Raw genomic sequence first — 13,232 nt, forward strand, 5'->3', positions numbered from 1 at the left:
GATGTCCTGCCCCTTTTTTACCCTGCATGCCTGTTCTTCAGGCATGAGGCAGCAGGGAGAGGCATGGCCAGCAGAGGAGCAGGGGACAAAGCTCCTCCAAAACACAAGGCCTGTGCACGACGGGGATAGCCATGGGGTCAGCGCCCCATGTTTCAGTTGCCACAGCCCATGATGGCACCAAGTGACCACTCACCTGAGTGGGTGCGGGAGCACCCTTAGGTGCCAGAGCAGGCAAAAATAAAGGAAAATACTGTATTTGTACGTGCTGGCCGACAGCACTGCCCATTGGGTACTAGAAACTCTGCATGTGGGAATATCGTATAGTATCGCAGAGACTTTTTTGTGAAGGCAGGACTAGATGTTCCTTGAACTGTGAAAGCAAAAATAAAGGTATATGGAGAACTTTAAGAATTAATAACATGACATTGAAAAATGTCTCTTCCCTGACCGGGAATCGAACCCGGGCCGCGGCGGTGAGAGCGCCGAATCCTAACCACTAGACCACCAGGGAGCTCTGCAAGCCGGTTTCTACTTGTTTACTAAGACCTTACTCACAAGACTACGCCTGCCTTACTAAGATCTCCCCTGTTCCCCCCCTTCTGGACCGTACCAAGGCCCGGCGGCCGCTGTGCACAAGGCAGGGACGTTCCACTGCACCCCGCGGGAGGGGGTGCGGGGAGGGCGCTCGGCGGGGCGGGGCGGGATGGCGGCGGCCCCAGGGCGCTGTGGGGGGTCCCGTTCCCCCCCCCCCCCCCCGGCAGCGTTTGAGGGAGGAGGGAGCGGTGGGCAGGGCCTCCTCCTCCTCCTCCTCTTCCTTCTCCTCTTCTTCCTTCTCTTCTTCCTCCTCTGTCTAGGGGAACACGTTACAAGAGTATTTGTTAAAAATATGTTTAACAATAAAAATAAAAAGGCTTCAGCATACCTTGTACAAAGTGTATCACTGTTCGTGTTTCCTTACTTCGTGTTGCCTACTCGTGCCCCTCCCAAAAAGACGAGGGAAGGCATCATCAGCAGAGTGCCCTGGGCCTCAGATCTGGACCCGAGGTGGGGGAGAAAGGAGATGTGCTGTCCTCTGTGCTATTTCAGGACACCCCGATGTGATAGATAAGAACGGGTGACTCCTCTGGTTTTGTTAATATTTCCACGAGATGAGTGAAAACTCGGCCATAGATGCAGACTGCATCTGCTTCTCCCTCAGAAGTGGTGATTTCATAAGCAACGCAGAGCTGTAAGCTATAATAACAAAGTAGTTTCCTCTACGCAAACCGTGTCCATAATACGAGAGGGTTTGCTCTGTACGAGCAAATTGCTAGTTCTCAAACCCTCTGCCTCTGAAATTCGTTATACTAGAAACCTTTCCCACATTAAGAGAGATAAGCTTCAGACTTTACGCTTGTGGATTCTGCAAATATGCCTTAGCTTATCTCTAACAGCCTCAGAGTCAGAAAGCAAACGTGGAGGACTCCCGCGTCCTTGGGGTGTGCTCAGGGGCTTGGGGTGTTTGATTTCTGCCTTACCAAGTCCCAGCAGAGTCGATGGTTCGTTTCAGCCCAAACCAAACCTCTCTCAGTTAGCAGGCTTGAACACAGTGTGCATTTGGATTGAGATGGAGCTTGCTTTTGTCCAAACTGATTGATTTTAGTATGCAATGTTGTAAGTAACTTATAAAACTGTAACGGTAGGATTAGGCCCCGTTGGACAGAGTCAGTTAGCTTACACACTGCAAGAACTGCAGTTCACGTGCATATGTTGATAGCAGCTTCTTTGGTAAGACCAAGGCATTTTCATCCTTGAGGGGACAATGCTGAGGAGTGCTGGAGGCAGAGACCGAGGTGCCACTGTGGCCTGAAATATATACAAAGACAGAGACGTGGCAAGGTGATAAAGTCCCTGGTCCCAGCAGGTCACCAGTGCCCCTTGTTGAAGAGAAAGACCATGTGGGACCTGGTTTCACGCCAGTGTGAGCCAAGGGTAAATGTGCCATTGTAAACACAGTGAGTATTTTGATCCCAGAGCCTGCCAGGAACACCAACTAAATATTAAGGTAGTTCTGAACCACAGGAACCAAGCTGGTTTGAATGCATCTGTGTGCTTAACCAGCTCCATGGTGTCTGTTAGCAGCACAGCCTCCTCCACCCCGAGCACTTACCTTCACCCCAAAAGAGGCTTTTGGAGGGGTATGGGATTCAGAGCTACAGAGTGGCTATGACACTAACAGCACTCAGGGCAGACACTTTAAAACTAGGGTAGGTCCACATGAATGTGCAATAACATGATGAAATTTATATTTACCAGTGAAAGAATCCTTGATTGCAGCTGTAACATTACTGAAAACTCGAATGTACGTACAAGAGAAGCTTCACCGAAATAAGAAGTCTTTTCCAGGGTGTGAACCCAGGCTGTAGTGGTGAGGGGACAGACCCCATGACCATCAGGAAAATAACACGGAGAGTCACAGGGTACGTGGTTATTTTTAGAAAAAGCTTTCTTTTCCGTACAAGTCATGTGCACTGACAAAAGATTGTGCCTCTCCTCTGGCTCCCTACATGCGATAGAGAAACCCATCGGTGAAGCTGTCAGCGATTCAGCCTCCTGCCCGCGCAGCAGCAGCCGCTGCCTGTGCCTGCGTCCCTGTGATGCCAGCTGGAGAAGAATGATCGTCCTGAGAGCCCCAGGGGAGGGATGTCAGAGACCGATGCTCCTCGTCACCTAACACGACGGGATGGCTGTGTGTCTGTAATGCGAAGTGAGTAGCACTGTGGCAGAGGCGCCGTACCCCAGCCTTCAGAGTTGGGTATTTAAAGATGAAAAATCAGAGCCCTTACTGTACCTGCAAGCGGTAAAGCAGCATGCGATTAATTTGTCTGTTCCATATGAATATATTACGCATTGTTATTGCTCTAATTTGCCTTGTTAATTGATGCATGACAGCAGGCTTACTAGGTAAAAAATGAGTAAGAATGACATCAAAGTAATGTGTTAATTTACCAAAAGTCTTTTATTTGCATATGCTTCTGCTATACAATGGTAAGTACAAATTGTCTTTAGTACCTGGGGTACCCACTTCAGTAACAGGGAAAATCCTTGATGTGCACAGGCACTGTAAACATTATTTATAATTATGTGTAATGTGTGTGTTTATCACTCCTCTCTTTCCCCAGCTGTATATTTGATCTGGAAAGTCTTGGCATCAGTTTTTCTTCTTTAAGTTATCCTGGCTTCAAATGTGCAGTTTTAGGGAGATGGAGAGGAGAGTGAAGGAAAAATGCTGTACTGTCTTTTGCTATTTTATGCTTAATTCTATGTATGTTCAGAATGGTTACCTAACTGATAGATCATAAACATATTCTGGGGGAAAAAAATGCCATTGTAGTTTGGGTTTCTTATAGCTATTTTCATCATAATATTTTTTTATGGAATGAATCTAAGGAGAATATTGAAAGAAGTTTTACAAATTTTACATCAATTCTGATACTCCTAGCTCCAAGATCATTTTAGAAGCTCTAAGGTGACTTGCTCTATCTTCTTGCAGTTTAATTTCAACAGAGGTAGGGGGCAGTATGTGAGAATTTGCAGTGTCATGTCTTAATACTGTGTGGACTAGTTATTTACTATTTACAGAAAACATTTTAAAGACTGAAGAAAAATAGAGAAGTAACTCACCAACAATATTTTTCTAAATATTTTTTCAAGTTCTCCTTCTGCCTCCCTTCACGTTCCATTCTTCCCCTGACACCGTTCTTGATCCAGGGAGATCTGTGTCAGCTTTTCCTCGTAGCCTGTGTTATAATGTATGTGATCCTGGGGTCTGGGATCAGGTATGGCAGTGGGGTGCTTCATCAAGTGTTCTCACTGAGCTCAACAAATTACCTTAGCTGAAACAAATAAGACTTTTATTATCTCTTCGTGTATGTGAACAAATCATTTTTCTTTCTCAGTCTCTTCTGGGGAACATTTTGGAATCATCTGCTGGTTTGCTCTACTAGACAGTAGAAACTGGTGAACAGTATCAGTTACTTGGGGAGAACTTCTCACAGATTTTCAAGCTCTGGTCTTTCTCTGTTTCACTTTTGTGAAAGTCATTAAAAAAAAAAAAAATCAACACCTCTGTCTGTTAAATTGTTTTAAATCTAGGCAACTGGTTCAAAACTACAGGGTTAGCTAGGGAGACTTGCAAAATTCCTCTTTGCATCAACTGAAACCAAGCTAAATATAGCAAGTTGTTGTTACGGAAGTCGGCCCCCAGTGCATGGTAGTGTCAAGCAGAACCTCAATTAGGCATAAAAGTTTTCCTGTATGACACCAATTTTGTGACTATTTCGTAGTGAAAGATTATAAGAATTATCAGGAAAGACCAGGATTAATGGGAACAGAAAACATCCGTCTACATTTATTTTTATACCTTTTCAAAACAGGGCTGTTAATGGTATTCAGGCTCGTCGGCATAATTCTTTACTGCAGGTTATCTTCCTTAAACAAATGAGCAAAAGCTAACAGATGCAGATGTTGAAAAAAAGAGGACATGAACCATGCATGAGCAATTGCTTCTTTTTTCTGATACTGGCTAAGCTGATCTGAGTGCAGGCCACAAACTTACTGTTAGTATCTGTGGTGTTTTTATTCTCTGTAGTGTGTGCAGTTCTATTGATATATGCTGCTGTGGGTATTCAGTGGGAGATCGAAATCCATTCAGATATTGTACTGAAATATCCCATGTCTATTCTGTCTTCCACGTGTTATTATGCATGTGAGTTTGTGTAAGAAAGCTTTTCCTGGGGTAAAAATTCTCAATTTGGAAGTGATTAAAAAGCAAACTTGCATTTTCATCGCCTTCAGAGTAGCGCAATCAGCGATAAAACAAATTTGTCTGATCCTGAAATGAATGAGCAACCCGAATTTAAGGTTTTCTTGGGGTAAGGATATTCTAAACTTTAATGTCACAAAGACCATGAATTAAGCAATATTAGATAATTTTTATTCAAAGTAATTGCCACAGGGACATATTACCATGGGAGAGAGCAAATCATTCAGACTGTCTTCTATCATCTGTGCTGTACAGAGATCAAAACTAAATTTTGTTCCAAAGGTGATGTGTATTTGTATCTCTACCTATATCTATGTATCATGTTCATCATTGTAACAGGTAGTCAGACACTACCGCTTACTTCCAGACTCAGTAAAATTAAATGGTGTGTTAGATCCAGTCACGCAGTTTCTTCCAACGACATACACTTTCTGCCTTGAACCCCAGGCGATATCCCACAGTGCTGTAACCAGAACTTGTGACATGCTTCTGTTCCAGCCTCAGCATGCTCATTCTGCTGCTGTGACAGGAGCTTGAGTGATTTCTTCCGAATACCTGTAGCTGAAATATACATTTAAAATGCTTGGGGCAATGTAAATACTGAAAAGAAATGTGTAGTTACTTTGTCTGCTGTATGGAATCTTAGCATCACTCTCAGAGTCTCCTACACAAGACAATACAGGTGATGTGCTTTGAATGACGATGGACAGGACAGAGACAACTTTTCCTGCAGCTAAAATAAGGTGTTAGTCACTGTCATTGTCATTTAAGTTCAGCTAGGAGATTAAGTAGGCTTTCCCCAACTTTGATGCTTAGGGCTGCATATCTGCTATTGCTATATTCAGCAAACGCAAAAGAAGTCAGGTAAGTGGTACTATTTTAGGCCTGCAGTTTTATTTCTCTTTTTCTCTCTTTTTTTTTTTTTCTCCCAAATTTTGTTATCTACACAGTACCTGAGGGGTACCTGGGAGCACAGGCCCATTCTCCTATGTTGTGTTAGAGAGCACTTAGTGTTCTTAGCTGATGTAACTTTGGGATTGGCCATCTTTTGCCTGGGTAATAACGCAGGTATAAGATGTAGTAAGTTCAGTATGCTATGAAGACATATCCTCTAAGGCAGAGACTGTGTGTTAAAGAAAATCTGTGTCTTGCAAAATGTTTCAGGGAAAAGAAAAAACACAACAGGTACAAACTTCAATTTTAGCTGAAAATACAGCAGCAAAGTTAGTGTTTTTGACCCAGCATTGACACTGAGCAGTAGAAAGCCTACGCTATGAGTAGGGTGGTGGTAGTGGGGGGAGATGGCTGCGTTTCTGTATCAGTGTTGCATTCACACCTGGAATCAACACACATGGTTTTGAGAGGGGTCTTTAAACAAGTTAGATTAAAAATAGGCCTGTGACAAATTCCTCTCTTATATATCCAACAAGTTCTAGTATTAACAGCATAACTAATAAGGACAGTGATCTTTCAGATGGGTGCACAGCACAGCAGTCGTTTTCCAGACCCGTGCCCAGCGCTTGCAGTTTTATTGTTGCATGCCTTTTTATTGTCTGTACGCACATGTATACCATCAGGGCTGCTTTACATGTTGACGATTGCCTGTCTGGTAGAATTTGGGATTTACCCGTGCTGTAACACTCAGGGCCCTTCCCTGGGCTTCCCAGCCCTTCAGGCTGCTTCCTGACGGAGGGAAGGGAAGGGAAGGGAAGGGCCGGGCCGAGCCGCGCCGCCATGCCGCCGCCCTGCAGGTGCTGGGGGCGGCCGGAGGAGGAGACACGGGGCGGGCAGGGCCGGGCCGGGCCGGGCGGAGCGGAGCGGAGGGGAGGGGAGGGCCGGGCCGGGCCGGGCCGGGCCGGGCAGGGAGCCGGGCCTGCGGCGTGCCCCTGCCGCCAGCCGCGCTGCGAGCCCCGCGCGCCTTGCTGGAAGGTTCCGCGCTCGCCCTCGGTCCCCTCCCGGCCCGGCCGCGGGGCTGCGGGGGGCGGCGGGGGCCGGGGCATGGTGCGGGTGAGCGGGGTGCGGGGTGCTGCCGCCCCGGCCGGGTGATGCTCGGAGCGCCTGTGGGAGAGCCCCTGCAGCCCGTTGTGTCAGCAGGTATTTACGCGGGGTGGGTGCCGCGCCGTGCAGGTGCTGGTTTTTGGGGTGCGTGGGTGCGAGGCTGCGTGCGTGCGCCCGCAGGGTCTGAGAAACCGGTGGGGAAGGCAATAGGGAAAGCCAAGGAAACGCACGCGCCCCTACGGCTTCCGAATGAAAGCGACTTTATCGGGAGTAGCTGTCTGTAAGCCTAAGTCGTGGCTAAAATTATGCGTGTCTCGTGGGGTGTAGGCTGTGCTCCCTTTCATCCTTTTACCCGGGCGATGGCCGTAAATATAAACTAGCGGCTGTGAGGATCTGAGCCCCTAAGTGGCTTGGGTCCTGTGGAGAGCTGCACTGAAGCTGGTGGGACTGCCTGCAGACGCAAAATGCTTCCTAATGGCTTTCCTTAGTTATTTACTTATTTATTTTAAGTGAAGCAAAATCTTGAGTTTGAAGGAAATTCTGTACTTCAGTTAAATTCAGTACTGTTGTTGTTGCATGTTATGCTATAAAAAGGCACGCTTCCAGAAAAGCCTGATTTATCCAAGTTGTAGAGTCAGGCCTGGGAGGCTCAGGCCTTGCCTTTGCCCAGTGGGCTGCTCTCTCCTGCTTTCACTGTATCCGCAGCCACGTCCTGGCTTTTATTTACCACATGTACTGCCGAAATGATAAATGATTCCCTTTGGAGCTGAAGTGACTCAGGATTGATTGGACCGGTCCTTGTCCTGTTGGATAGGAGCACTGCTTTGTTGCTCTGTGTATCTGGGATTTTAGAAAGGAAGACTCAGGTTGGCTGGGGATTGCTTCTGTAAATATTTGCCTAGCTCAGGATCCTGGCTTCTCTTCAGTGGACGACTTGCAAATGTTTTACAGTATTAGGGAATACGTGTCTCTGCTCGCTTAAATAAAGTTGAAATCTTTGGAAAGTAGTTTGTCTTGGAGAATAACGCTTCTTTAAAAAGGTTACGAATAAAGCTGTGAGCATCCTATAGATAGGTATGGCAGCTGCAGGGGCTCTGTGCAGTCACCAATCTGGGTGAGCGTGCCAAAGGCAGAAATTAGCGTAATCCTCTGGAGCACAATCTGATGCAAGGAACTGCTGCTCCAGGCAGCTGGAGATTTTTACAGAAGGCAGCTATGATTTAGGTGGAAGATGAAGGGTCTCGTTTGCCCTGTGTTTTCTAGGAGGCAGCGCAGGAAAGTTGGAATATAACCACCACCAGCAACAGAAGTGGTAAAACTCCTTATCCCGCACCTGGCTTGTGCCCTTCACATCGAGGGGCTGTTCAGCAGTCGGTTGTGTTACCTCGGCTCTGCAGAGTGAGTGAATCTGCTGTGGCTGTCCAAGGAGTGACAGAGGGGCAAATCTCTTCCTCCCCACAGTCAATAACCCAAACACGTCTAAGGCTTTACCGGCTCAGCTCTTATTTTGATGGAGCATCTGCCTGCTGGTACAACGCTAAGGGTGCCAGCCGACCTCTGAGCTCCTTGTTTCTTGCTCCCTGCTGTGTGGGAGCTCAGCCTCGGGGTCAGCTCTGTCGTGGAAGAGGAAAACACACAAATCCTGCTGCTGCTTCAGGGACTCCATGTGGGTTAGTATTATTCTTCTTAAAAGAGGAAACAACTCTACAGCTGAGGAGTGAAGTCAACACTGAGAGAACTCACTTAGGAGATCCATTGACAAGGAAGAAAATATAAGGGTAGGAGAACCAAGTTTTCAGATTTTTCATGCTTTGAAATCTGACTTGTTTACTTATCCCCGAGTCATTTCTCCCTAGCCTGATTCATGAAACAATGAGGCAGTGACGAGGTTCACAGCAGACCAGAGGGATTATATTCCCGCTACAAACACATTGTATCAGATTGATACATTAAACACATCTATGGGGGTATTTTTCCCCCTTGTCTTTGCAAACTCTTCTGATTGTGGGTGGAAAGCCATACTTCTTTGTTCTTGATCAAAGTACCAAGCAGGTATAAGCAGCAGAGCTGCAGCCGAAAGATGCTGATGAGGAACTGTTTGTTCTGTTGTGAAGTTGGCAGCACTCTGCGGCGGTCCAGGGGCCCTTAGTTATGAATCTGCAATTTCTGTTCTTGACTGTAGGACGGTGTGCAGGCAGGCTTTGTAGGGTGTGCCAGGGCTTCGTGATGGGCCGCAGTACAGAAGCTGGTAGAAGGGTGCTGGGAAGGGTGAGTTACTTGAGCGGTGCTCTGCTCTCACACCTCTGCTGCTCCCAGTCTCTGACCAAGCTTGCAGAGCTCGTACCAGTGTTTCAGCTCGGTACCACATTGTGAGCTAGCAACGAGCTTATGCTCACTCACGACTTAAGCTAAGATTTCTTGACAAGTTTTTATCTTCTAGGAAGAATTTTGGCTTGGACTTTTGGACTTGGGCTTTTAATGGATGCAGTATACATCACAATCCTAACGAACCTTTCTGATCATCACTTATCTTGCTTTTAAAACATGTGCTGAGCTTTCAGTTGCATGCCTCAGACTCTGTGTCTTGTGTAGTCCTGTGACCTTGTCAGCTGGATGAAGCTGTTCCCAGCTTTCCGTTGTTCTGTTTCCTGTAGCACATGTTGTGATTGAGCATCAGGCCTCCTGTTTGATAAGCTAAACGTAGTTCCTTCTGAGAACCAACCAAGTTCACAAGAACAGAAAGCATCAGAATATATCTCTATACAGGCAAGATTTGTGTTTACCTTCCTCTTTACAGGATCAAATTCAGATTGTTTGTTTGATTCCCTCTCTATTTAGCAGGTTTTAAAAGCCTTTTATTAATAGGAATTATACATTTCTAGAAAGCAAGTTTTCTTACAGTAGTTTCACCTATTAGTGACTGATTTGGGGAATCTCCCTTCAGTGTTTCTGTAGATACCTGAGAGCAGTTTCCCCAAAATCTAAGACTTAGGGCAGACAAGGAGCTGTCCCAGTGCACCAGTTAGAGGAAATCACAGCTTTGTTTTACAGAAATTCACAGTGACAGCAACTACTACCTTGAACTCACATGTGTCTTAAGAAAAGGTAATTTATTCCCTGAGTCATTTTTCAAGTAATTTAACCTTTCTAACAGTGCTCCTTCTCTGCAGCTACACTTGTCTGTTGTTTTTTCTCTCCTTTTTTTTCTGTTTTCTGTCCCACATGCCATCTGTCTGGTTTTCTGTTTTGTTTTCTTTGTAACACCACAAATAGAAAAGAAATATGCATGTTTGTGAACCATCACTTTTGCGGGGAAGAGGTGTGGATGGCCTCCTGCCAGCTCAGGTGATTCTGTGATTTCAGAAACTAGTTGGGATCTGCCTGGATTGTGGCTTGTATGGGATGTTACATGGGATGATTCAGTATCAGCAGCTCAGCAGTGCTTGCATGTTGTGTCAGCTGTCAGTGTGCAAAATGTAAGTTAAAGAACATAGTAGGTAGTATTAGTGTATTGTAATTGAGAGTCTCTTGGTCAAGTAATGCCCCAATTTGATGGCAGGGGCTTTATTTTACCATCAGCTTAAAAAGTGGCATTTCTATAATGCTTTTCAGTAGCTGTAGCGATTCCAAATAAATTCAGAGTTATTCTGGTAAAGCTGAGTGTGATACTGCATGCAGGTTTTGGTAGCTGCACCAAACACGGTGAAGCTTGGTAGGCTGGAAAATGGCTTGAGTTTCTCTTGATAGTTCCTCAGGATAGTTTGTATGTTATTTAGAATATATATAAATATTTATAACTTTTCTTGTAATCTACAAGCAATGTTTGACTTTCCATACTCCCTTTTTTTCCATCCTGGTTTCTTACCAAGCCTTTTGTTTTTTTGGTTTGGTGAAGCTGCTGAAGACTGATGGCTAAAGGTAGCAGCTCTGATAACGCATGCCATAAAATCCAGCCAGTCCCATCTGTCCCAGCTCGTAGGGCTTCCAGCCTGCAGGAGTTGTCCAGTAGGCGTGTGGTGCGAGTGGTGACATCCTGGTGACAGTGGGTGGCAAACCAAGTGGACAAATCTTGGACTTCTACTTTGTTATGGGGCAGCGTGTCCTGTGTGCTGAAACACATCCAGGTGCGTGGTGAAAGATTGACTTTGCCTGCAGTAAGCCAGTCACTTGTGCAGATACGGGTCGAATGTTTAACAGCTGTATGACAGCTGACGGGCACGGGAGGCCCCCGTGCTGGCCAAGTACCAGGGGTCAAGTAGCACGCAGCCCGAGCAGTCATCTGAGAGGCTAAGAGATGAGCTGTGAGTTGCAAAGGAACTACAAGGGTGGCTTTCTCTGTTCTCCAGCCCTTGTGCTTAGGGATCAGCTGAGGAAATTCTGTTTGATTTACCATTATTTTTTTTTTAAGGATATGATGCTGAGCTCTGTTGGGTAGGCATAGCTTCTTATTGCTAGGGGTGAATAAATGGTGAGAGGGGGCTGCCATCATTATATCATTGTGCAGGAGCCTGCGGTGTCATCTGTGTTTGTGTCCTGCTGCAGTCACACAGGACTGAAAATGAAATCTCTCATGTGGAGCTAATGCCATGTGGTTGTTTGCTGGGGCATATTTGTTTCCTTAAACACAAGCATTCTGTGTTCCTTCAAATGGAGCCCTGCTGCGAACTGATCAGTCAGTGGATACATTTAAAAGTGGGTTATTTGTTTTGAAAATCGCAGTGTATCGCGTGGTTTCTCTTGGTACAAGTAGCACATTGTCATGAAAAGAGATTAAGGAGCCAGAGATTAGTTTACTTGTGAGTTTCCCACTCAGATGACACTGTGTCAAGTGGCAAGTTTCAGTGTTTTGTCAACTGGTAGCGTCCTTTCCTGAGTACAGTTGTGGTAGCTCTCAGTCCCTGGCAGATAACATCAGCTTTTACAACTTAGATGCTCTCAGTGGGTGCTCTCTCCTGGAAATCTACTGGGATAATAAATACAAGAAATCCAGATACTTCTACGAAGGGTATGGGTAGCAAGGAAACTACCAGACTGATGCAGTGATGGATGTTGGTGAGCTGCTTTTAGGCAGTGAATAGTGAGTTATGGAGAAAATATGTTGCCCAGGAGCATTGGTCCTAGTCCTTATAGTCTGTGAAGCACGTTTCAGATTATGAGAAAAGAAAGAAAGGTGCATTATGTTCCTTGTTCTCACTTCTGGGAAGGAAATGCCCAGACTCTGTTGAGCAGGAGTGCTCTGCTCTTGCAGAATCCAGCCCAGCTCCATCAGGAGCGAGGCTCAGAAGTGCTGTGGGCAATCTGTGTAAATGGTATCAGAAAGCCAACGAGGTTTGCAGGCTGTCAGAGCTGAAGAGGCCACCTATAGCAATAAATGTGATTCAGGGTGCTTCTGATGAAGAGGGTTTTTCTCTGTGCTTGTTAACTGTAATGTGGTTGTTTTGTTATGTGGACCAGGATAGGATTTCTGGATGCTATTTTTCATTTTCCTTCTGTGAGGGTTTCAATTTAGAAAATATGTTTCATAGGCAAAATGTTTGTCATCCCTTCGTAAAAGGTAATTGGCCTTGAAAAGTGTCTCTTCTGCCTGTGAGAATCTTTCTGTCTCTATCCACCCAAATTTCCATGGATGTCATTGAAATCTGGACTTTACCTTCAGTGCTGAGCACAGTATTCAACCCTTAACTGCTTTGCAGTAAACATTTTATTGCACTTAGAACACTGTACCATGTGAAACTTTTATAACTGATGTTTAAGTTTTGTTTTTTTTTCTTCATCCCACATGCTGTTTGTTTAGCATTCGGTGATGAAAGAGCTGCAGATGATTATCGTCTCACTGGAAGGCTTTAGGATGACAGCATACTGTGTTATAAATTGAAATTTACTTTATCTGGCCCTGAAATGTATCTTTCTTCCTGTTTCTCTTCACTTTTTATCTTTCTGCTTCACTGAATTCAGCAAGCAGATAGCTCAGAAAAGCTGTGTTGACCTGTGGAAAGCTCGTGGCACGTACCGCCTGCTCATTAGGTTAACCCAGCAGTGCTCTCTAGGCTTGGAGTGTACGTTTTAATCCCAAGTCTTGTAGTGGTTATTGATAAGAACACGCATCTAGCTCTGGGATAATGGGCTTCCTACGGGTAATGTGTCAGTGCTTTTCAGCTACAGATTACTCACATACCCAGATGGGGTAGGTGTAAGCTGCATTTTCCGTTTTTTTTTTTTTTTTTAAAAAGGTTTATGTTTCTATCCAGTTTGGACAGATTTCCAGAGGGCCCGTGAAAACGTCTGAATTGCGGTTTGCCAAATCTTATGTTTTTGACACCAAAACTGGATGGATTATAGATCCTCAAAAAAAAAAAATAAATGTCTTTAACACGGAGAAAAAAAATGTTACCTGTTCTGGCTGACTTCTACTTGAGCTAGGCCAAGCAAT

At 45.3% G+C, this 13,232-nt stretch overlaps 1 protein-coding gene and 1 non-coding gene across 6 annotated transcripts in view; one reads left to right on the plus strand and one right to left on the minus strand.

Annotated features, from left to right (window-relative positions):
* Nucleotides 1-439: 439 nt before the first annotated feature.
* On the minus strand, nt 440-511 carry TRNAE-CUC. Its single transcript has one exon. It is a non-coding gene; the product is annotated as a tRNA-Glu (tRNA).
* Nucleotides 512-2,558: 2,047 nt separating this feature from the next.
* The window catches only part of NCOA7 (nuclear receptor coactivator 7), an 86,797-nt gene continuing 76,123 nt past the window's right edge, over nt 2,559-13,232 (plus strand). For 2 of the 5 annotated variants that reach the window (XM_032183751.1, XM_032183750.1), the window contains exon 1: nt 2,560-2,746. The gene's annotated coding sequence lies outside the window, so the exon portion shown is untranslated. Of the gene's footprint in view, nt 2,747-2,937; nt 3,028-6,808; nt 6,899-13,232 lie in introns of those variants that run through there. The other 3 variants (XM_032183746.1, XM_032183748.1, XM_032183747.1) reach the window with 3 other exon arrangements.

This window comes from Aythya fuligula, chromosome 3 (genome assembly GCF_009819795.1).
Source record: "Aythya fuligula isolate bAytFul2 chromosome 3, bAytFul2.pri, whole genome shotgun sequence".
NCBI classification, from domain to species: domain Eukaryota; kingdom Metazoa; phylum Chordata; class Aves; order Anseriformes; family Anatidae; genus Aythya; species Aythya fuligula.